Genomic DNA, 24,875 nt, shown 5'->3' on the forward strand with positions numbered 1-24,875 from the left:
ACTTGGTGGAAGCACAGAAAAAAGGAACTCTTCATGAAAACTAAGGACTAGCCAGAGGGACACAAGAGGATCAGGGAGGAAAAGGAATCAGGACCAAGGAAGCTTAGAGCAGACGAAGTTTCAATGAAGGAGTAAGCAACCAACACAAATACCTCAAAGAAGTGGGCTGAGGAAGGCAGAGGTGTATACATTGTTTTTGGTGACTGGGAGAGCTGAAGAAACCTTGGAGACAGGATCTGGAAGGCAGCAAGTTGGGAAGGCAGGAAACAAAGATATGACAAGCAACAGCCTATCAGGAGGCTCTGCTGTGAAGAGGAAACAGATACTCCATAAGCATACGCCAGTGAAGATACAATGAATGAATAGTGTCATTTCATTAATATAGGCTAAATTTTAAAAATAAATAAAGACATGTAAAAGCAAACTAAGTAGACATTGTAAATATATAAAATTCAGATTTTCATCATACATGTCCCCTCAAAAATCTCACAATTGACTTTTCCCTCTAAGTTACAGCTTTCATGTCTTATTTGGATGGCAGAGGTCTAATTAACATTTGTTAAATAGAACTGAAGGTCAGATGGCTAATTAAGATAGAGATATGGCTAAATCCCGGTCTTTTGACTCACCAGGTAATTTTCTTTCAATGACAATGCAAAAGGTTGTGTCTGGCACCAGCAGTAAACTTTTTAAAAAGAAGTTATATGCAATACCATTAATCATTAGGAAAATGCAAATCAAAACCACAATAAAATACCACCTCATATCCACTGAGGTGGCTACTATTAAGAAAAACAGGGGGTGCCTGGGTGGCTCAGTTGGTTAAGTGTCCAACTCTTGATTTTGACTCAGGTCATGTTCTTGGGGTTGTAAGACCAAGCCCAGTGTCAGGCTCCACACTCAGTGAGGAGTCTCCTTGACATTCTCTTTGCCCCTCCCCCCAACTCATTTTCTCAAATAAATAAATAAATAAATAAAATCTTAAGAAAATCAGAATATAGAAAGTGTTGGTGGGATCTAGAGAAACTGGAATCCTTATGCACTGTTAGTGGGAATATAAAATGGCACAGCCTCTAGAGAGTAAATAGGATAATGGCTCCTCAAAAAAATTAAACATAGGATAACCATATGTTTCATCAATTCTACTTCTGTATATATACTCAAAAGTGAAAGCTGGGACTTGAAGAGCTATTTGTACACCCATATTCATAGCAGCATGATTTACAATAGCCAAGGATGCAAGCAACCCTGCCTCTCACTCTATAAATACTCGACATCAATTCACATTTATTAACCCAACAGAGACAGCTTTTTCCCAGAATGAATAATTTTTGTACCAAAGTTGTTGAGCTGTCAATTGTGCTACCTTGGTCCCTTCACGTTGGATTCTATAAATAGGCTTAAAAATCAAAATGTATTATTTTGAGCCGCTTTTCTCTTAACTTTATGACTGTTTGCTGAGTGAGTTCACCTTATAGAGTTCATGCCAACTAAGACATCTGGGTTACAAAGATCCTCACTGAGCTAATACAAGGAAAAATATACAACTGTCAGTCCCTCGTTGTAAAGAAAAATTCACTAGATAAATTTGTTTTCAGGCTTATTCCATGGTGTTAGTTCTTTGGAGAGCCCAGTGATTTAAGGTTGTCACCTTAATGTGTTTTTAGATATGGGGTATATTAAAGAAAATCCATACTAAAATACATGGTTCACAGGCTTCTTTAAAAAAAAAGATTTATCTATCTATTTATTTATGATAGACATAGAGAGATAGAGAGAGAGGCAGAGACACAGGAGGAGGGAGAAGCAGGCTCCATGCCGGGAGCCCGATGTGGGACTCAATCCCGGGACTCCAGGATCACACCCTGGGCCAAAGGCATGTGCTAAATCGCTGAGCCACCCAGGGATCCCCGGTTCACAGGCTTCTATGCTAACTCCCAATACACACTCACCATGTGAAATTTTAAATTAGTCCATGATCACAGGTGAAGAATAGACAGTTTTTGCACAGTTGCAGAGGATGACAACTAGAGGTAACATAAAATGTCAACATACTACAAGCTTAGACAATTTTGTAGAAATATACACACATGTAGACAGAATGACCGCTAATCTTCATTAATGCAGCCATTAAAATTTATTTCTCTGATGCTATGTACCTGGAAAATGATTCAGAATTTTAAATGGAAGACATACAAACTACAAAATTATACCTAGGCTATATTTACAGCACTGTATAATGATGTAAAAGCATGAGCTAGTCTCGTAGAAACATGGAAAACATTTTAATGCCTAGTTTTTACAAAGCAGAAGATATTTGTTTTTTTTTTCTTAATTTTAAAAATTGTATCCCCTTTAGTATTGACATGTCATTTTGTATAATGAATACACAGGAAAATAAAAGTGATGTATGCATTGGTATTTTGTATATATGTGTGTGTGCATTCCTCGAACAGAAAGGAAAAGTTCAATCCAAACTCATCTTGGATGACAACCACATTTCTGATGGCCAGCTCAGATCAATGGATGGTAGCTGCCTAAAGAGTGATTATGGCAAATGATTCTGAGGCTCAATGGGAAACATGATGTCATCAGCATGAGAATCTGCCCCGAGCTTCAGGAAAGGGAGCAGTGGCTCTAGGCCAGTGAATTACCATCTCTGTGTAGCCACTAATATCAGAAACATAGATCCTGCCTAAGGACTAAGAGTATTCTACAATTTTCCTTAAAACAATCAACCTGAGAGGCCTTGACAACTCAAACATGATATAGCTAATTAGTTCTGGTCCAACAGCCAAGATACAAGAGTCCAAGTATACAGTTTTAGAATTAATATTCTAGAAATAAATTCTCTTTTATTCAAATATTTTATTTATTTATTCATGAGAGACACACAGAGAGAGAGAGAGAGAGAGGCAGAGACATGAGCAGAGGTAGAAGCAGGCTCCATGCAGGGAACCCGATATCAGACTCGATCCCAGGACTCCAGGATCACGCCTTAAGCCAAAGGTAGACGCTCAACCACTGAGCCACCCAGGTGTCCCTAGAAATAAATTCTTAAAATTGAATGTAGTCACTTCATTCACCTGATACAAATGTGTCCGAGAATTACAACACTTATTTAATCTGATCTATTAGTCGGTTGTTATAATTCTTATTTATTGGCAATTAAAGGTTTTCATGTTTACGGTCTCCATACAGAACAGAAACTTCCAGAGGGAAAACAACCTATATAAATATCTATCTACACAAGTGTTTGAATAGCATACAGGTTTAATACGTTGTTTGGTAAATTTCTGTTTTCCTATAAAGTTGTAATTGTGTATTATGATTATTTTCTACTCTGAAGGACCAAATAATATTGTCCTGTACTTAGTCAACAAATACAGAGAAGCAACTCAAGTCACTATGGCAGCAGGGTCTACAATGCTAAATGAGTTTCCACTTCGCAAAGCCTCACTGGCTGCTCTGATTCATTTTCTATAAATACTCAATACAATTCAAGCTTCCTAATTGACAGAAAAAGGCTAAAAATAATCCATAGTTGAAAAGAGAAAAGCTGAATGAAGAGGAAGCTCTTATTTCTAGCAGGTGTCTTGACACAACTGAGAATAAGACAGTGTGTCATGTACAGAAAGCTACAAGTGTCCTACAAAATCACATATGCTTTAGCCAAGAAAGGAAAGTTAAAGCAAGCCTGGCCACAGCTCTGGGCTCACTGGAACCTGCCAGTGTAATCAGCAATTGAAAACAGAAGGAGCTCTTGCCGGATGCAAGTTTTGTTGACTTGGGTTTGTGTACAAGAAAGAAGGCTCAGAAAAAAAAAAGGGGGAAAGAAGGCTCACTGAACCCACAGTGAGGAAGGACCTCACCCGGTGAGGCCATCCTTTCCGTGATGTTCAGTCCTACCAGGTCTGACAGTAACAACTGCAGTAAGGAGAAAGGAGCAGCCCCCTTTTCCAAGGGGAAAAATGGGTGCAGCAAACATTTGGGTGAAAGTCTAGGGATTTTGTTTTGTTGGTTCAGTCCTCTTAGTGATATAATCTGTTCTCCCTACAGATCAAACACGTAGCTCTCTTAGGTCTAGATCAAGCATCACCTCCTTTGGAAGCCTTACCTTATTTTTACTTTTAATTTTTTTAGAGAAAGAAAGAGTGTGTGTGAGTGCAGGGCTAGGGAGGGATAGAAGGAGGGGGAAAGAGTGACTCTTAAGCAGGCTCCAAGGCCAGCTGGGACCTTGATTTCACAACCCTGAGCTCATGACCTGAGCCAAAATCAAAAGTCGGACACTTAACTGACTAAGCCACCAATGTGCCTTGAATGTCTTACCTTAACCTTAACTCTAATCCTAACCCTCACTTTCACCCTGACCTTGACCCTTTGGTATGAAACTGCACTTCTGCACCATTATCTCTCTCCACACCTGACATTCATCATGGCCTTCATGATCAAAATTGTCTCACCAGTTGGTTTATTTGGTCTCCCCTATCCACCCTCTCCCCCACAATAATTAACTCCTCTGAAGAGATGAGACTGTGTTTGCCTAGTTCACCCCTGCATTGTTAGCACCTAGAACAGTACCTGGCACACAGCAGCTAAGTTTTAATGAAATGAATGAATGAACTCATTCAGAGGGCAAATTCTCCCTACCACTATCACGACTGAATATTTATCAGAACTCCCATACCTGAACAGAGGCCAGTATATCCCACCAACCTAAAAAGTTTCACAATCGTTAAGCTTTTCAATAAATGTTTCATTATTAAGTAAATAATGTTGGGTAATATATTTCTTGCTCTGTCATAAGGTGTGTGAGCAGCTTCATGTGCCAGCTACAGAGCAGTACATCAGAAATAACAGCCAAGTTCAAAAAGGGTGTTGCCTGTGTTCTCCTCTGGGATTTTAATTGATTCTTGTCTCACATTTAGATCTTTCATCCATTTTGAGTTTATCTTTGGGTGTAACATGCTTCTGAGGATGGAGTACATTTTATCTGTCTGTGCATCCCATCTGGATTTCCCCAATCATTTCGTAAATGGAAATAATCTACTTTTCTCATCACCTTTACAAAATCAGTCAACAAGTTGCCAACAAAGCCTCTGAACTCCAGCAAAGAAAGAAGCTCACAGAACCAATCTCTAAACTATCTACCAAGAGCTGACAGGCCCTCGAACTGAGCATGCCTGCAAGTCTACAAGGCCAGCCATGGTTCTCTCCTCACATCAACATTTGGATTTCAGTAAGCTGAGATATTTTTTTTTGGTCTTGAGACAGCTGGTGTCCCCAACAGGAGAAAAGGCAACAGGTGAGATCTCCAAGACACATGCCTGATGAACTGATTGACATACACTCACTCACCTCTGAACTAATCCAAATGTCTGAAGCAAATATGGGAAACTGCCACAGATGAATGAAAACGAGTCATATACACACCCAACCAAGGCTTTCCTTGCCTGTCACTTAAGAAGGTTTTTAAAACATAAAGAGTATCTCCTACACTCGTGTGCAGTATGGTTTATTTGAAGACTATATTTCTCTACCTGTTAGTGATGCACTAAAGTGACATTTGCCCAGATCATTGAACTTTTTGTCTCAATATGCAAAGGAGTTACTCTCTATCAGAATGTAGTCAGTGCACATTAGTATTTATGTGGCATTCTATTACAGCCGCATCTCTCAAATGAAAAGGTAAAGAACACTATTATCAATATTAAAACCATCTGTCTTTTAAAAAGGTTATATTGATTTGCCCCCCTGCTTCTCGGATTCCATCAATGCCAGTGTCAGCTCGATGAAGTGGACACCATCCTATGACAGCTTCAATTGATAATTCCCCAATGAACTTTCCCAATGTTCTATAGTCTCTCATGACATGCACTTTGCAACTCATTTCATAGAATATCAGCTAGAAAAAGGCTTGAAGAAATAATGAAACATACAGAACAAATCTCCCCACTGATTTAAAATGCTGCGAATGAGTTTTTAAATATGATACAATTGTTAGATTCTATTAGGACCTGTGAACATGACATAGCATAGTTCTTTAAAGCTAAAATGAACCTCCTGCCATCAATGTTGACCAAAAAAAAAAAAAAAAATACAGCAGCAGCAGCTACATGGGGTGTCAAGCACGAAACTTTAGGTATGCTGTCCTTTAATCCTTATAACCTGATAATGCAGATACTATTAGAAGCCTCATTTCACTGATGGGCAAACTGATGCATAGCTTAAGCTACCTGCCCAATGTCACACAGTTAATATGCTACACAGCTACATGCAGGCCTAGTAGCTCAACTGTATGTTCCTGTTCTTTTGTGTCATTTTGTCCCTCAGTCTCCATCACCTAACTTCCCACTCATGGTCTCCGTTCCTAAAAGGGGCAGCATTATAAAGAGTCTATCAGCAAAATTAGAGGAGGCCATGCAGTGTGAGAGAACAGACATCAATAGTGCCCATCTTGGGGCACCTGGGTGGCTCAGTTGGGGAAGCATCCAATTCTTGGTTTCGGCTCAGGTCATGGTCTCAGGCTTATGGGATTCAAGTACCTCGCGGGGCTCCTACTTGAGCACGGAGTCTGCTTGAGATCTGCCCCCTGCTCTTGCTTGTGCACATTCTCTAAGCATAAACAAAATCTTTAACAATAAAAACAAAATATAGTCCTAGTCTCTCCCCACTGACCTCTCTAAGACCTGAAGAGTCACTTACTCCCCATCCTTCCAAACTCAAGTCACATTTTCCCATCCTTCCAAACTCAAGTCACATTTTCAAGTCACTCAGACCAAACGGAACTTGCCTGTCTTTAAAACTCTCTGCTCCCAAAAGGGTGCCCTGAATCATCTTTTCAGAAGATCTACCTTGACTCTCCATGGAGACATGCTTTTTGAAAGCAGAAACCACTTTTGTTTTCTCTATTGTTCCATTTAAACACTAAATCCTTAGCTAATCGATACTTTTTTTTTTCACTTCTCTTTTTGAGCAATCAGAAATGTAGGCTGTGAACCCAATGAAGCCATTAGGTGTCACCTTCCAAAGTCAACCTTCTAAGGTATTAATCTGTCCATACACATTTTGGAAACATTGTCTGGTTTCCCCGAGGAGTAACTGGGCTTTCATCAAATTATACTATAATCACCAAGAAAATGCTAAATCCAGCACACAATCAATGTGTGCATGTCCAATATCAGCTTTCTAACGTCAAGACTTACTTAAAAATGCAAAAGGGAAAAACACCTTAAAAGCAAAAGTAAAAACCTAAAGTTAAGGGAAAAAAGGACATAGCGTCTCAACTCTAAAAATAAGATCCTCAAGTTGGGAAAAGAGGACTGGATTTAGATCTTTTTTTTACTGCTCCCTAAAATGTATCTCAAATTATAAAGTATCCAGTATACATACACGAGGCACTCTGCAGGGATTATTGCTAAGATCCACAGCACCCCTAGGTAAGTATTTGCAAACTCCATTTTACAAATGAGAAACCAGAGCTTTGGAGACATTGAAGTCCTGAAAATAGCAGAGCTGATATTTGAACCCAGGGTTTGTCTGAGTCCAAAATTGGGGCTCTTCTCAGTAACTGAGTCATGGTGAGTCAAGGGAGCCACATGTGAGTCTCTATCATTGTCTTACTGGAGTAGAAGTTTCTTAAGTGATCCCATTCCATGCCTACCTCATCTGCAGTGGCCTCCAGGAGGGCTTACTGAATGGAAAGAAACACCTGGACACCTTCCTCTCTAATCATTTCAAGTAGCATGCACCAGAGTACTAGTTCCCCTGATTGCAAATAGAGAAGACGTTTGGCTGATAAAATCTAAATCTAAAAATAAATACCAAGACTTTTTTAAAGTTTTGGCAAGTTAAATTCAAAGCATTTTTAATATTCTCATGTCCAAGGATGAGTCTGTTTAAATGACATTTTAAAGACAACAGAAAAAGGTCTGTTATCCCTGCATCCAATTAACCCTGGGAATATTTTTTCAAGGTAAGCCTTTAGGAAGTCGTAATTGTGCAGAGAGGCACGCGATGAAAATGACTCAGCCCAGACTAGATAACTCCATAAGGGAACTACTAGTAAGTTCCTGGTGCTTATTAACAGAAAAAAATACATATTCATATATGAGCACATAGTATGAATATATGTGTGTATGTAAAAGCAGTTTTGCTCTATACTACTCCATTAATGCTTTCTCAATTTTAAAAGCAGCCATAAAACCAATCACTTATAAGCACTAAAACAGCTCTAACCCACAGCCACTAGCAAAAAAACAACAATAGAACAACAAAAAATGTCATAGCCAGGGGCTGGTTTCCAATCTGGCTAGATTCAGGATGTTACTTCAAACCAGGGACACTACCAAAATTATATCAACAAGACATCCAGAATTGCTCAGCCAAGTTTACATTTAAAAAATAGTTTAACAACAAACAATAACACTCATCCTTTATTGCATATCATGAAACAGACTGACTTCCTTTTTTTGAAAAAAAAAAAAGATGTATCTATTTGAGAAAGAGAGAGTATGAAGAGGTTGTGGCGCAGATTATTTTACATTATGCAAGACAGTTGGAGTAATGGAGAATCTGAAGAGAATCTGAAACAGACTTCCTGCTAACCAGGGAGCTCCACAGGGAGCTCAGTCTTACCACCCTGAGATCATGACCTGAGCTGAAACCACGAGTCAGACACTTAACTGATTGAGCCACCTAGGCGCCCCTTAAATAGCCTAACTTCTAATCGAAATGAATACAGACAACACTGATGGGTGCTCTACAAAAAGGCACATGAGACTGTGTTGGGTGGGGCATAAGGACAGGTGCTGGGTGTATCCTGCTGGATATCCATGAGGACACTTTGGTTATATCCTGCTGCTTCCCATGGCCACCACATCAGCTTCAACAGAAAGGTAAAATACAGTCCTAGAGGAAGCGGAATGATAGAGCTTGAAATATGTATTCTCAATTTCCTTCCATGTTCTAAAAGAACATAGGCTGTCAATCTAGATTAAAGGTTTCTAAGAGGTAACTCAGAAATCAGAAGTAACTCTAGCTTCTCCAAGACCACAACAACCAGAATATCAACCCTATCTATATACCATGGACCCTTAAAAGATCTCATTTGGGCTTAGTAGTTATAAATGAATGAATAGCAAAAAATAAGTAAATGATTAATTTTTTAAAAAGTCCCTAGATCCAATCAACAGCACCACAAGAATTTTACGTGGGTTTTAAAAGAGTAACCTCTGTATATCTTTAAAAGCTGACATTAATTTAAAAAAACATAAAAAAACACAATGAAGTTGTTCTCATGGAGTTGTTCTCACCAGGAATTAACCATGGAGTCTACATTTAAGTGACTGCTTTGCTTTGCAACACAAATTTATTTATCAATTATATTTAAGGCATCACTTGGGTCAGATGAGAAAGAGACCTTTTCAGAGCATCTAGCTTCATGTATTCACAATCAGGAAATTGTCTAATGTGGTATATTTATCAAGATCCTGCCAAATCCATCTGCAGAACAAGGTTTAGCAGGATTCCAAGGTTTTATCGATGTGGCTTTTAAAGCAGCCTCTGTGGTGAAGTGTTTCAACTCCGCATTCAGCCTGAGAATGCACAGAGTAGCAGCTTCCAAATCCATGATGCAGAGAAATATCAGGCATCTTAGTTGTCATGAGTTTTGGAGACTCCTTAGTTTTGGGGTTAAAAAACTTCACCAGAAAATAAGTCAGAATGGAATGGTTAAAACTAGTCCTGGCTTGGGATGAAATAGTAGGGGAAAGAAAAAAAATAAAATTCCAATCAACTTGGCAACCCTGTACAACTTACATGGCTTCTCTGGGTGTCAGTGTTCTCATCTATAAAACGGGGATGACTCCTAACTAGCATAGTTCCTAAGAACAAGAGATGCTCCCACCTGGTAGAAGGTCAGCAATGCCAGGTAGCTGGCACATGAAAAACACACCTTCTGAGTCCACAAGTCCTATGAACCAGGGGAAACAAAAAATTTCTTTTACCAAAATTAAAAACATCGTCAATGAAAAGGCACACATTGGCAATGAAGACAGAAACTAAGTAATCAATTATTGATTTACAGTCTTGAGCTCACAGTGATAAAGGCATAAAATTGGCACAAAAGCTGAAAGTTGGAAAGAAAGTAGTTAACAAAGCAAACTAAATACCAATCTGTTATTAATGACCAGGGCAGCACCTACTTGTTCAAACTTTGCTTTTTAATCACATAAATAGTTCATGATGTTTAGAAACAATTTATCATGTACTTTCTCAGTCCTGTCCTGTTTTGTGGTTCAAATATTAACAAAGGAACCTTCCTGAGAACCCTCTTTCTCATTCCTTGCTAAAGCAAAATGTCTCTATACCAGCTCAAACAGATTTAAGAGAAAGAAATGTCAGAGAAGTCCTGCCTGTTTAGACAGGCCTAAAGTGCTGAAAGCAATTTCCGCCAAAGATTCCTTACAATATCCAAAAACACTGAACTATATGGGAACAAAGTGCATGACAACCATACAGCGAAGAAGGAAGTTAGGTGACACAGGGGTGCCTGAGTGTCTCAAGTCATCATCTCTGGGTCCTGGGATCAAAGTCCCACATGGGGCTCCCTGTTCAGCGGCGAGTCTGCTTTTCCCTCTCCCTCTGTCCCTCCCCTCTGCTCATGCTCACTCGCTCTCTCTTCCAATCTCAAATTAAAAAAAAAAAAATCTTAAAAAAAAGGGAGAGTGACACGAAGACTTGAAAAGATGGGAGACAGTTCAGTATAGGGTCTCTTCCAGCTACCGACAAGAATTCTTGCTCAAGTGAAGCATGTCACTATGAGACAAACAGCGACAGACACATTGACCAGACAGACTGACCAGGTGAAGGGAAGCAAGCCCTCAGCACCTCAGCTCCCAGCTTATTCATGAGGAAGCAACAGGTGGTAGAACTGATCCCTAAGGCCATTTTCAGACTAGCAGCCTATATATGCAGTGATTATTTTACATTATGCAAGACGGTTGGAGTAATGATGTTGGTTACTGTGGCTTAGAAATAGTGTCCTTTTCTGATATATGAAGTTTGCAAACTGAACACCCACATCTTTCATAATGCTAAAAGTAGCCCCCTCCCACCACCCCCCAAAATACAAATTATTACATACCACCACAATCATTACTTTTGTTTTTGTTTGTTTCTGGTCTGATTTGGGTTTTGTATTATTTTTGTATCATCACCTCAGTTGCCTCTTAGCTCTGAACGTGGTGACAGGCACACAGACAAGTTTAATACTTTCTTTTCTATGTTTCCTGATGAGGTCACGGCCTCTCGTAAAGATGTCTGCCTCTGAACAGACAAAGTTGATCATGAACTTCCAGTTCCTCAAAAGCACCCATCCATCGACTTCTGAAAACCACCTCTGTGTTCTTTCCAAACGTTGTTCCAAGCCTGAGGCCCTTCCCAGAGAGATCTCTGCTCACCCCTGGCTAACTCCAGCTGACCATTCCTGCCCAGTGCAGGCAGCCCTAGCTCTGGAGGCTTCCCCAAGGCACCCGGTGCCTTACCCTTAGCAAACAGCACACCTTCTGTTGACACTAGTTAAGTTGTCCAACTTTCCAACTTAGTTGTAAGCTCTTCGGGGCCAGGGAACTATCTGCCTGATTCACAGCAAAACCTCTAGCATATACTCTGCCTAATACATGCCCCATTAATGGCTTTTGGATAAAAGAACACATATTTATTTCAACCACTTCATAACACGTGTTTTAAACAAGCCTTCAGCTCAACTCTTAGCACCTAAGGAAACCTAATATCCTGTATGAAAATTAATCTTGTAATATTAGTATCAGCTGCATCTACAAAATAGTGCTGGCTGATCTGTATGACCTATAGAATGGCCCGGTTAATTTATGTGTGTGTGTGTGTGTGTGTGTGTGTAACTGATTAAAGGGATAGATGACAAGCATTTCACCCTATGATAATTATATGGGTTCAAAATCCACAACCAAACTTCCAACAAGCTCCCTATCACTGTCTTGCTCTGGCCAGCCTTGTTTGCTATGCCACAATGCCGCCCTCCTCCCAAGGCCCAGATCTCAAGCAATCAAGCACACACAAGGCCAGAGTGAGCAGAGAACTTATCTCCACCCTCTCAAGAATGAGTGGAAGTAAGCCTTCTTCACCTTTCACAGCAAAGGAACTGGAATTTGCACCTACGCTACCGACGCCAGGAGAAATGTCCACACCACATTTCCTTGGTGACCTGCTTCTGGCTTCTACCCTCTCAGAAGACAGCATTATTCAGTTGTTGATATTACTCAATCCGTTGAATTATTCAGTTGTACTATCTGCTGCATTATTCAATGCACCCAGATCTCTACCTTGGAGTCATCCAGACATTTCAAACTCACGATGTTCATAAAACTCATTAATATTCTTTGAAAACAATCGAGTCCTGACTTGCAGAGCTGGCACCAACCTAGGGGCCCAAGGCACAAACCTCAGCCCCAATGCACCTGGCTCTCCTATCATCCCTGTCCACCTTGTCACTTCCGCAATCTCCCAGATAATCTCTCACACCCTTACACACCTCTGCTTCCCTATTACCTAAGCCAAGTCCTATAACCATTCTCCTGAGCTAAGAAAACTTCATAACTCTTTCCCTGCTGACTCACTACAGGAATTAGGGTGTCTGACTCCATTCAGTCATAGCACTGCAGAACAAGATTTTTCCTTACTAGTCTGTACGGATCGTATCTATCTGGCCACCACTATACCTTCTGGTGCCTGACATTAACCCTTGGGGCAACGAGGCAGGCAACCGATGACCACGTGAATGAATGAATGCATGGCTAAGATAGCTGGCACTCTCAGAATTAAATTCTGCTGCCTGCCCTAAACTCAAACTAATGTTTGTCTAAACATCTAACTCCAGAGGAGAAGTGAAGATTCAAGAACCCAAAGGCAAAACATCATTCGACACACTCACACGTGTACTCACATCTATAGGCATGTTTTCTTTCCCACGCTTCCTGAAATGATGGAGGTATTCCATGGTGAAATGTGTAGAATTGTGGAGAACAATTATTAAAAAAAAAAAAAAAAACACAACTGTGAAACTGCAAAGCTCAGCTCTTCTAGATACCTTCCAGGACATCATGGACACACACACCATCATCTTCAAGCCCTCTGTGTCCTAGACAGAGAGGGAGCTGGCCTTTAGGAGGCCCCCTGCTAACACCCAAATGAAACCCACTTTACAAAACACAGCTGCCTTCCACAATCATGGAGAAATCCATGTGACCCTATAATCATGCCAGGGAAGGAGGCAACTTCTATGTTACTCAATTACATATATGCAATCATGTCCATTGCTTATGAAACTTTAGAAATCCACACTCAAACAGAATAACAACATGCTACCTTCCTCATCTGGCAATTTGCCCCTAGAGAAAAGCCTGTTAACCCCAAGTGGTCAGCAAATGACTGTGGCTGTCAAAAAGGGCCATTCTTGGGGTCTCTAAGTCGTCTTCCAGCCTCTCCTACAAAACCCACACATGACAAGGATGCAGATGAAAATTTGCCCAGGCAGAAAGAGCGGGAAGTTGCCAGAATCCTTACTCAAAGGCTTCCCAGTTGCGTGCCCTAGAACAATACCCTGGTCTCTCTGGACCTCAGTTTTCTCACATTAAATGGAAGTGACAACAGCCCAGCATTGTGGGGTTGCATTTGTGATTAAAAGAGTGCCTTTTTTTTTTTTTAAGATTTTATTTATTTATTTATTTATTCACGAGAGACACAGAGAGGCAGAGAGGCAGAGATACAGGCCGAGGGAGAAGCAGGCTCCCTGCAGGGAGCCCGATGCAGGACTCAATCCCAGGACCCTAAGATCAGGACCTGAGCCAAAGGCAGACACTCAACCAGTGAGCCACCCAAGCGTCCCCAAGAGTGCCTATTGCTTAGCACAACATCTGAGTATAATCTGAGTGCTCAAAAAATATCAGTGATCACGATACTCATATCACAGTCATAATATATTAGCATTAGTACGAATCCTGCTCCCCTCTTAGCATTGCCACAGGGGATTCTAGGCCCTACCGGTTCTCTGAAAAATGAAGAGCAGCGGTTCTCAAACTTTAGCACACATGGCAATCAGCAGGAGGGCTTCTTAAAATGCCCGTCTGCTCTGCTTCAGACACAGAGCTTCTGATTCAGAGTGTCTGGGATGAGGGCTGAGAACCTGCATTTAAAACCAGCTGTGTGGATTCAGCTGGTCTGGAAGAAGCACAGACTAAGGGGCCTCACTGCATCCCTGGAGGAGATTGTGTGTGGGTCCAAACCTCTGCTTTCTAGAGCCTTCCACATGCCTAGAAGGCCCTCCCTGAATTCTTACATCTTGGTTACTCCATCAATAATTCCAAACTCAGCCCAAGCAATCAGGAGCTCTCCAGGCTCCAGGCCAGCACCTAGGACACCATTGTGCCATCACAAAATCAGCTCCATGAGGCTAGGAGCTCCCTGGCAAATAGGACCTCACCATAGTCAGTGCCTGGGACATAGAAAACCCTCCATGGGACGCCTGGGTGGCTCGGTGATTAGGTGTCTGCCTTTGGCTCAGGGCGTGATCCTGTAGTCCTGGGATTGAGTCCCTCATCAGACTCCCTGCAAGAAGCCTGCTTTTCCCTCTGCCTGTGTCTCTCTCTCTCTCTCTTTCTGTGCCTCTCATGAATAAATAAATAAAATCTTAGAAAAAGAAAAAGAAAACCCTCCACAAATGACGACTGGGAGAGCCAATAGCCAAAGGCATCCCTGGAGAGCCAAGCAAAGTAAAAGGTTCCAGAAGCCAGTTCTGGGCCTTCCCCTCAGGACTGCTCACTAGATATGAAATGTCCTGAGTCCCCGATAAGCCGAGTATCCCTCCCACTCCAACCACCAGCCTCTACTCTGCTCAGCGAACCATGAGTTTTTTGCCTCCAATCACAACCAGTCCTCTTACTCTTTGAAGGCTATGAAGCTTCAGCTTCCAGTCTCTCGCTCGCAGAGGCCCGTACAAGTGCCGCAAGCTGCTAGGAGATGCTGAGTGTTCTCAGGGAGAGAGGGTTGCAATCAGGAAGCATTTTTATGTAAGCATTTCTGGTAAACTGCCCAAAAAAGATCTCAGCAGAAAGTGAAAGAAACCTCTAGCAAATGATTATCATTTATTTTTTCCATTCTAAATAAGCATTCACTTTCATCACTAATTTTGCATTATTTTTTTCTTAAAAAGGATCCCCAAATAATTTGCCTTCCAGGTGTCACAAAATCTAGATCTGTCCATTTCACATCTCACACATACCACATTCGCTGGCCCTTTGGCTTTTCTGAAAATTTCTCTAAGTCACCACTCTCAGCCCCTTCATCAGAAAATCTTAACCAAGCCAAGCAGGCTTCTATAAACACATTCTAGGCAGGATTTCAAATACTCTTAGAGGAGTTCAAGGTGTATTGTTGATTGCACTGTCAAATGAAGACAGAGAAGATAAAAATTGTGCCAGACACAACCCACGCAGAATGTATCTTACCTGATCTTCCCAACACAGGCAAAAAGCCTCTCTTCCTCCAAAGAAGACACTTTTTTTTTTCAATATCTTAAAATAATTTAATTATGAAACCCTTCAATTCATAATTACTAACAATTATAAGGAAGGGTTTAAGAAAACAAGTGCTCTCCATGTCAGGAAATATTATTTAAAATTCTAAGGACTATTTTCATTCTCACTCTTCACAGTATGATAATTATAGTTTGAAAATCACTTTTGCAGTTTACAGGACTCTAAAGAAGTAATCAGTTGTCATGAATCATTCACTCAAAGGCTAAATTAAGAATATTAGGATTCCTTCCCAAATAAGTGTACTGCAGTACCCTACACTTCTAGAGATAGATATAAGGAAAAATAGATATATCTTTTAAAATAAGTGTTATATACATTCATGCATGATTATAGATTCACACACACATACACAAAGTCCTTTCTAGGCAACAACAGGGGCTTCTATTCATCTGGAAGAAATGGAATCAAGCTGAAATATGTTAAAGGATATGAACAATATGAAAATTAACTGTTACTTCAATGTGTTACACACAAGGAATGTGTACTTAGAGAGTTTTACTGATTTATCCCACTTGGATAAACTGGGTCCTTAAAAAAAAGTGAAGAAAGACAATAAATTTTATATTTGGAACCAGCTGTTCATCTTCTTGTCCCAGACAAGTTCATCGTTTAGCCACACATACAGAATGAAAGCAATACTCATTTTATTCATAACGGTCACTTGTACTGACATGGATTGCTTTATGAATATAAATTTGAATTATTTTTCATTAAATATGCCAGATTTACACTGTATGTCTCACAGCACCATGGAATAGTGAAAAAAACGTGGGTTTTGCACTCAGAAATATCCAGCTTTAGCTCTCAGGTTTACTAATTACCTTGAGCAAACTGCTGGGTTCCTCCCTGTCTGGATTTTCACCTGTGCACGGGGAATGCCATCTATCTTGTATATTTTATGTAACAAGATAAAGTGCCCAGCATAAAGTGGGTGGTACAGGATGGATTCCTAATAACTTTATTTTAAAGATGATTTTGTAGTCCTAGTCAGTTTGGATGGCAGACTAGGCTAATGAAGGCTACTCTTCAAAGACACACATTCTCCCTGCATTTAAATGCATTTTACCCTAGATTAAAGAGATGCCGCCGTGCCACTGTTCTCTTGGAGCACCCACCTGTGTGGAGAACGAGTGCCCTGAATGCCCCCTTTGTATCAACACCTGTGCTACCAAACAAGCACACCAATCCGGCTCTCGCAGAGGTTCCTCCTCAAAAGGCATACAACAAATATTTATTGAATTGAAATGCTGCTGACCCAAGAGAAAAATGAACGCTAATGTAAATCATAATCCACAGACCTGTTTGCCCATTCAGTGGGTTGGGAAGCAGGTTTTGTAAAGTTCCAAGGTTCACCTGGAAGCCGTTGGGTAACTCTGAGTGGCCCCTGCCAAGGTAACCTCCAGTCCACACTTACGTAAGTGCCTGCACCGCTGACACCCTCAGACGTCGCACAGAAGTTCCTTCAGGTATTCTCACCCCTTTCCGGAAACCCAACCATCTCTAAAAGCCATCAGCGCCCCATCTGCTTGACAAATGGACAAATGCGGAAGCAATCGCCTTTCAAGTTCACCACCACTATCACCCCGTATTGGGTTTTGGTGTTTTGGGTTTATTTTTTTGTTTTTTGTTTTTCTTCTTTAATGTGCAAGACACTCTGTCACCTACACAATCATCCCAAGGCTTTCTGCTCCTGTGCCGCTGCGCCCAGGTCTGCGCGAGGAACCCAAGCTGAACCTCCAGGTCTCCACGAGGGGAGCGCATCACATTCCAAATGAGGGTCTAACTTCTACGGAGGACGTCCCGGCGGTGGCGGTGGCGGTGGCGGTGACCGCACTGCGCCCCGAGGACACCAACGGTGTGTCTCTAAAGGAGCCAAGAATTCCTGGGGCGGGCTGCCAGCCCTCCGTGCGCTCTCCAGGACACCCGGCTCCCGCACACCTTTGTGCATCCCTGAACCCGCGGCTCCCGGGAAGGGGCTTCACCGAATTCCCATCCTGAACCCTCAGGGTCCCCCAAAGTCCTCACCTCGAGGGTGAGCAGACGCCCGTCCTGGGGGGGGCCGGCGGCGACCCCCGCGCCCCTCCCGCGCGCACCTGCCAGGTGAGCCCGGCGCCGCCCTCACCTGTCCGGCGTGCGCCCCGCGGGGCTGCCGAGGGTCCGGCGCGCCGCCCTCCCCTGCCGGCCCGCCGCGGCCGCCGCTCGCACGCGCAGGAGCCGCCGGGACGCGGCGGGGCGGGGGCGGGGACGGGGGCGGGGGCGGGGCCGCGGCCGCCGGCTCCCTGGGGCCCCGCTCCCAGCCCCGCCTCCCGGGGGCGGGGGCGGGGGCGGCCGCGCGTCACCTAAGAGCCGCCTCGCCCTGAGCGCCTTCCGCGGCGGCCGTGCCCGGCTCCCGAGGAGAGGGCGGTGGAGGACGTGCCCCGGCGGGCGGGGGCCCTGGGAGCGGAGTTCAGAGTGGGCGAGGAGGGCGCGTGCGGCTTGCCCACTGACCGCCGCCGAGGGCTGTGCCTTCGCCGGACCCGACACTCGGGGGGCGGCTCGGCGGGGAGAGCGCAGCCCGCGTCTCAGCCACCGCATCAGGCCCCGCTCTAAGCCCGTGCCCCGTGCGCGCGACTGTGGGTGCAGGCGCCCCCACCCTCCCCCCGCGCTGAGCTCCTCGTTTGGGAGCCTTGGTCCTGGTCTGGGAAGATGAGGCCGGATTTCCACTCGCCCTCGGGGACCCTCAGAGATGCCTGGCGCCGATGGCCGATGGCCGATGGCCGGTACTGAGGCGTTCGCAGATACTTGCCCTTTTGCCTTCCCTGTCTTCCCCCTCCCTCTCCTCTTCCTGCTCTTCTCTTCCCGCACTTTATTTACCCTGGATCTCTGCCTGCTCAGTTGCTTTTACCCTCGATGGAGGGGTGGGTATCTGCTGCGTGCGGAGTCCGCCCCGCGAGGCGCTGGGTGGTTTAGGAGGAGCTTGTGCAGGGTCTGATCCCTGCCTCCCGGGAGGTCAGGACTACACACTCCTCCACCCCCACGAAACAGTGGAAATTCGATACAAGAGTAAGAGCGGCTAACCTGGGTGTGGGACACACCTGGCGGCCTACGGTTGCGGGAGTGGGTGGCCTCGGAGCTGGAGAGTTTAATGGAAGTCATCGGTGGCTTAGAGCATAGGCTCCCGAGTCAGGAAGACCTCACCAAATCCTGGCTTGGCAACTGATTGCATAAACCCGGGAGTTCACTTAATGCCTCTGCATTTCCACTTTGCCTTTAAGAAATTGAGATTCAATAAATGGTGCTGGGAAAATTGGACATCCACATGCAGAAGAATGAAACTAGACCACTCTCTTTCACCATACACAAAGATAAACTCAAAATGGATGAAAGATCTAAATGTGAGACAAGATTCCATCAAAATCCTAGAGAAGAACACAGGCAACACCCTCTTTGAACTCGGCCATAGTAACTTCTTGCAAGATACATCCACGAAGGCAAAAGAAACAAAAGCAAAAATGAACTATTGGGACTTCATCAAGATAAGAAGCTTTTGCACAGCAAAGGATACAGTCAACAAAACTCAAAGACAACCTACAGAATGGGAGAAGATATTTGCAAATGACATAGCAGATAAAGGGCTAGTTTCCAAGATCTATAAAGAACTTATTAAACTCAACAGCACAGAAACAAACAATCCAATCATGAAATGGGCAAAAGACATGAACAGAAATCTCACAGAGGAAGACATAGACATGGCCAACATGCATATGAGAAAATGCTCTGCATCACTTGCCATCAGGGAAATACAAATCAAAACCACAATGAGATACCACCTCACACCAGTGAGAATGGGGAAAATTAACAAGGCAGGAAACAACAAATGTTGGAGAGGATGCGGAGAAAAGGGAACCCTCTTACACTGTTGGTGGGAATGTGAACTGGTGCAGCCACTCTGGAAAACTGTGTGGAGGTTCCTCAAACAGTTAAAAATATACCTGCCCTACGACCCAGCAATTGCACTGTTGGGGATTTACCCCAAAGATACAAATGCAATGAAACGCCGGGACACCTGCACCCCGATGTTTCTAGCAGCAATGGCCACGATAGCCAAACTGTGGAAGGAGCCTCGGTGTCCAACGAAAGATGAATGGATAAAGAAGATGTGGTTTATGTATACAATGGAATATTACTCAGCCATTAGAAATGACAAATACCCACCATTTGCTTCAACGTGGATGGAACTGGAGGGTATTATGCTGAGTGAAGTAAGTCAGTCGGAGAAGGACAAACATTATATGTTCTCATTCATTTGGGGAATATAAATAATAGTGAAAGGGAATATAAGGGAAGGGAGAAGAAATGTGTGGGAAATATCAGAAAGGGAGACAGAACGTAAAGACTGCTAACTCTGGGAAACGAACTAGGGGTGGTAGAAGGGGAGGAGGGCGGGGGGTGGGAGTGAATGGGTGACGGGCACTGGGGGTTATTCTGTATGTTAGTAAATTGAACACCAATAAAAAATAAATTAAAAAAAATAAAAAATAAAAATAAAAACAGTCATATGCATGGCATGTACAAAGCCACTGTAAGCTGAAGAAAACCACTAAGGTAAAAATCCCCCACAGCCACAGCCTACTGTAATATCCCCAAAACATAGATCTGTCTGCCCTAGTCATCTGAGAGCCTCTTTATTCATATATCCTTTGTTCCCAAATTATATTTCTTACTTGGTTCCAGTGTTGAGATTCAAGTGGCCCAATAAATAGCATACATAAAAAAAAAAAAAAAAGAAATTGAGATTCAAATAATAGCTATCTATCCTATAGATTCTGAGAAGTAATTAAATGCTTTTCCTAAAGTACTTACCACGGTATCTAGGCCAATGCTCCGCACCTATTAAACGTTGGCTAATGATAATAATGATATGGTAAGAAATGGAGAGGACCAGGAAAAAAAAAAAAAAACATTTCGAACACATGAGAACTCGGGCAGAGGCAAAGCTGCCACTTTCATGAGAAGAATACTTAGAGTAGCAGCTTCCAGTAAATGAACAAAACCGCTCACTGATTTCTGGGTTCAGCATATAACACGGGATCACATTTAATTTTCACAAACCTGTGAAACAGTTTATAATATCCATGGTTTAAGATGAGGAAAATGAGCCTCAGAACCAAGAAACTGGGGCACCAGGGTGGCTCAGCGGTTGAGCATCTGCCTTTGGCTCAGGCTGTGATCCCAAGATCCTGGGATCAAGTCCCGCAACAGGCTCCCTGCAGGGAGCCTGCTTCTCCCTCTGCCTATGTCTCTGCCTCTGTCCTCTCTGGGTCCCTCATGAATAAAAAAATAAATAAGACCTTTAAAAAATAATAAAGAACCATGAAATAACACGGCTGACGATTATGAAACAAGCAGCGTCAAAGCAGAGTTACCTGAGGCCTATGGCAAATTTAGACTTTTTCCACTGGGGTCTCCCTGCAGGCTGCATTTCTAGCCTTAGAGAAGGAAGGAAACCAGAGGGAAAATAAAAGATACACGAAGGAGGGAAAGATCAGTAAATAGGAGAAATAACAACCGTATCTTGGAAGCCAACTGCCACTTAATACAACAGAATTAAAATAGTAACTGAACCCACACACAAAAAAGGTTTTTACATCCAACTCCCGCCACAATGGGGTTCCTGTTCTGTGGTTCCTAAAGCCCAACCACAAGTTGAAAAAAAATGACTAACAGCATTTTCAATCATTAAATGCTGCAGAAAGTGAAACATCTAAAGAGACAGAAATCTAAGGTCACACCTCCTCATCTCTCACCACAATCCCTTCCTCTGTAAAGCTTCCTTGAAGGTTTGTGTGTATGTGTGTGTGTGTTTTACTTGTCCAAATATATCACCTGCGTCTTTCTAGCATGTTCCATCCAGGAAATAACATCATTGCTTTGACCAACTTAACTTCACTATGTAACCACTAGAAGCACTTAGGACAGCAGCTGGACTCATGTATTTAGCTGGTTAAATTTTCAATACGCTGTTTTAACATTGAATTTATTTATTTATTTATTTATTTAGTTAGTTAGTTAGTTAGTTAGTTAGTTAGTTAGTTAGTTTTTACTTATTTATTCACGAGAGACACAGAGAGAGGCAGAGACACAGGCAGAGGGAGAAGCGGGTCCATGCAGGGAGCCCGATGTGGGACTTGATCCCGGGTGCCCAGGATCACTCCCTGGACTGAAGGCGGCTCCAAACCACTGAGCCACCAGGGCTGCCCTAACATTGAATTTCTTGATGTAAATAAGTTTTGGACCGAGTTTATAGGCACAGTCCATGCTGTTAGAATTGTTACTTTTTAAATTTTTTATTTTATTTTATTTATTTATGATAGTCACAGTGAGAGAGAGAGAGAGGCAGAGACATAGGCAGAGGGAGAAGCAGGCTCCATGCACCGGGAGCCTGACGTGGGATTCGATCCCGGGTCTCCAGGATCGCGCCCTGGGCCAAAGGCAAGTGCTAAACCGCTGCGCCACCCAGGGATCCCGGAATTGTTACTTTAAAAAAAAAAAAATCAAAATCTCCCCATTACTCTGTTTTTGCCTTCTTAATTCACATGAACATCAAGATACGTAGCCTCTGAAAAAAAACAACTCGATTGTGGATATGATCTTTGAGGTGGGGATTTCTCACAGTCCACATTTAGATTAGAGTGCCTACCTGAGAGTGCCTAACACACTCTCAACTGGCAGGAGACCATTCAGGAAGGTCAAAGCAAGGAAGGGAAAAGCATCTAATTGCTTTTAGATGCTAGACAGCATATGCTTGGCTGCATGGTGATGTAATAATTTCACCTTTCTTTTCCATTTTGAATGGAAGATGTGTCTTCTACAGATCCCATGTGCTCCTTTGCCACCACAGCTGATGCTGCCTGTCATATTTCAGAAGTGCTGCAGTGGAGGTATGTTAGCAATGTCACTGTGCCTGTTTGATGAGCAACAGTAATTTAAATAGGACAAGTTCAGAGTTGCCGAGAATCTCTGCCCATGGAGTTAAAAGAGCTTTTTCTAAAAGAGAGGATCCTGTCTGTAAAAGCACAGGATCTAAAGCCCCAACTCTTCTCTGCTCCCGGGGAATCACAACAGGACTCCTTATACCATTCCACCAGAGCTGGCCATGTGGTCAGTCCAGTCCAGCTCTATTTGGAGGACTCAGAGCTCATCTTAGGAGTACGAATTCCTTGAATGACTAAGAAAAAGGTTTGCACTATCTGCTAACAATGACATAAAAGCTTCATACCTAGCATCACTCACATTTTCCTGCATTGGTGCTTCTTGTCATTTCTGAGCCAAAAGAAAAGCTGAAGTAGAAAAACAATAGAAATATAAATATCTAGACCTAGACCTTCCAGGAGGTGAAATCTACATCATGGTTAAGGCAAAATGTAATCTACTATCCAAGTGGCAGGTGTTTAGACTGTGCCAGAAGGAAGCATATGCACTTTGCCACATGGCCTTGAGAAAATGGCATCCCTTTTATTGTTAGTTCAGATCATCTTTGTTTTTGTATTTCTGTTTGGTTTCTTCCTATCATATAATTGTCATGACAGTTTATAGAAAACATATCCCCTTTTAATAGTGACAGGTGTAGAGAGACCACACTTGGTGACTCACTCCAGACTTAGTTCTGCCACTTAACTAGCTACATATTTTCCTGCAGTTGGTAAGAAAAGAAAAGGGGGGGGAAAACAGTGGTTGGTAGGGTTTCAGTTTCTTATTTTTTTAAAGACTTTTTTATATATTCATGAGAAACAGAGAGAGGCAGGCTCCATGTAGGGAGCCCGACGTGGGACTCGATCCCGGGACTCCAGGACCACGCCCTGGGCCGAAGGCAGGCACTGAACTGCTGACCCATCCAGGGATCCCCAGGTTTCAGTTTCTTAAACAAAGGAGTGGTCCTAACAGAAAAGGAGTCTTACTTTTTAATTACTCAGAGGAAGACATATTATAAAATCTTTCTTTGAAACCAACCGACATCAACATTTAATTGTCTTATCAATGATAAGCCTATGTAAAAAATTATTTCAAATACCCAGACATATTTTTAACAAAGCTAATTAGCTGGAAATGTTCACAAGTAATAAGTTGCTCAAAGTTACATTTTCATAGAAATTATAGTTTTCAAGGGGGAGAATTTTTATGGCCAAGATGAATATCTGGTAATAGTTGCTTTTAGAAAGTTAAAATTATTGGAGACATAGTAGGGTAAATCTTAGAGCCATAGTCCCCCATTTATCAGATAATTAAAACAGACCCAAATTTTCTTTTTCAGGTGAAGCTTATCTTTGCTTCAAGATTACTCCCTCGACACCGACATTTTTATGTCTGGTGATGCAAATTCCATCCAGTGAGCTCATTGCTTAAGCTTTCCCCCGGTTTAAATCAGACCAAGAGATCATTTCATACAGTACAGCACTGCTCCGGCCCCACACAGAATCACTTTGTTGGATTGTTCTCTAGTATACTGTCATTGGCCCTAGTTTGGAGGACCTTAGAATCAGTCTTGAGAAATGTGTTGTTGAATTTGCACTTGGAATGTTGGCCAAGGTAATTGTTCTTAAAATCCTGGTGCTTGGGACTCCTGGGTTGCTCAGCAGTTGAGCATCTGTCTTCAGCTCAGGGCATGATCCCTGGGTCCAGGATGGAGCCTCGCATCAGGCACCTTGCAGAGAGCCTGCTTTTCCCTCTGCTTGTGTCTGCCTCTCTCTCTCTGTGTCTCTCATGAATGGATAAATAAAATCTTAAAAAGAAAAAAATCCTGGTTCTTATTTTAAGATGATCCAAGGTAGAAGTTGTCAGTCATCTCCGGAATGCAAACCTAGGCTTTTCCACACACTTGGTTTATTTGCATCCCCTGAATTCTACAAATAGCACCACCCAGTTGGTTTTCCTCTCTAATTTGACTACTAAAATGCTCAGAGTGTCCTACCTCTGCAGTGCTTTTTTGTACATTGTGTAACAAAGTCATATTTTTTTCACCTTTCCTGTTGTAAGTCTGAGATGGAACCAAAGGAATTTTCAGGGCCAGATTATTCGAATAATAATTTTAGATGTACATTCATTGACACATTCGCCTACATAACTTACATAGTTTGAGTAGCTACCATGAGGGCCACAAACAAGGATGCTCACAGGAGCCAGGCTGGTGAAATAAATGTGTGACTGGGCACATCCAAAAAAAAAAATAGAGACTTTCACAAACTGCAGAGGTCAGGCCCACCTAAA

The 24,875-nt window shown here is 42.6% G+C and overlaps 1 protein-coding gene across 10 annotated transcripts in view; it reads right to left on the bottom strand.

Moving 5' to 3' along the window:
- MCTP2 (multiple C2 and transmembrane domain containing 2) overlaps positions 1–17,848 on the bottom strand; it is a 245,083-nt gene extending 227,235 nt beyond the window's left edge. For 5 of the 10 annotated variants that reach the window (XM_035714286.2, XM_035714285.2, XM_049108441.1 and 2 more), the window contains exon 1: positions 17,658–17,835. The gene's annotated coding sequence lies outside the window, so the exon portion shown is untranslated. Of the gene's footprint in view, positions 1–14,977; positions 15,082–17,657 lie in introns of those variants that run through there. The other 5 variants (XM_025437491.3, XM_035714284.2, XM_025437490.3 and 2 more) reach the window with 5 other exon arrangements.
- Between the last annotated feature and the right edge of the window lie 7,027 nt (positions 17,849–24,875).

The sequence above is a fragment of the Canis lupus genome, chromosome 3 (assembly GCF_003254725.2).
Source record: "Canis lupus dingo isolate Sandy chromosome 3, ASM325472v2, whole genome shotgun sequence".
Taxonomy (NCBI): Eukaryota; Metazoa; Chordata; class Mammalia; order Carnivora; family Canidae; genus Canis; species Canis lupus.